At 37.9% G+C, this 1,021-nt stretch overlaps 1 pseudogene; it reads right to left on the bottom strand.

Moving 5' to 3' along the window:
* Positions 1–274: 274 nt before the first annotated feature.
* On the bottom strand, positions 275–807 carry LOC133082421 (ADP-ribosylation factor-like protein 5A; annotated as a pseudogene).
* Between the last annotated feature and the right edge of the window lie 214 nt (positions 808–1,021).

Raw genomic sequence — 1,021 nt, forward strand, 5'->3', positions numbered from 1 at the left:
CAGTCTCATGAAAGGATTCATTATGAGAAAAATATCTATCACAGCTTTAAAGCTTTGCTTTGGAAGGAACTAATAAGAATGCAGATTGAAAGGTGATACTTCATCCTTGTTTTCATATATGTGTTCTTGTTTTCAAATGTTTTCTTCTTATAGAAGAAGTTTAAGTGTTTAAATCAGTTTATTATAAATATATCTAAACTATTAATTTTTGCAGCTTTCAGGTAAAGTCCAGCACATTGTTTATACAAAGTCTATGAGAAGCAGTCAGTAGAGATTATCTAATCTTAAATAGTGACATTATCCATTCAAATCCTTGCCATAATCCTTCCCCAGTAAGAGCACAGTATGCCTGGATATGCCACTGGTAATAATTAATAGAATTTAGTTTCAAAAATGGATATATTTCTGCAACAGGTATGCTTTCTTTAACATCTTGTTTGTTAGCAAAAATCAGCAATCCAGGTTTACTTAGATCCTCATGGGCTAATATTTTATAGAGTTCCTTTCCAGTTACAGAACTCCTTTCTCTGTCTGTACCGTCCACAACAACTTTTGCAAATTCTATGTTAGTATAGTAAGTGTTCCGGGAAGAACGAATAGATTCTTGGCCACCAATATCCCACATTAGGAAATGTGTCTTATTAACCACTATCTCTTTTACATTACTTCCTATTGTAAGTGTACAACTTCATTCATAGAAAATTAGTAAAGGATGGTAGTTCTCCCTTTATTATCCAGCCCATGAATGATAAATTTGTGCTTCTGGTGTTTGAACAGTCTCCATATCCTGGTGAAGAGAATTCCCATTCTCAGGCAGTGGACCTGTTCCAGTCACCTGGGCCACCTGGCCTCCCCAGGATCAGGCTGAAGGGGAGGAAAGAGACATGCCTGAGCCTCAGCCTCTGCAACTGCTGCTTCCATGCTGGCCACTGGCTGCTTCCTAGGAACTGGAGGGAGGCTGGCACTTACCTGGCTCCTTTTTTTCTGTTTCTGCCTTACTTTGTAAATTGGTGATTTTCTG

This window comes from Eubalaena glacialis, chromosome X, assembly GCF_028564815.1.
Source record: "Eubalaena glacialis isolate mEubGla1 chromosome X, mEubGla1.1.hap2.+ XY, whole genome shotgun sequence".
Lineage (NCBI taxonomy): Eukaryota > Metazoa > Chordata > Mammalia > Artiodactyla > Balaenidae > Eubalaena > Eubalaena glacialis.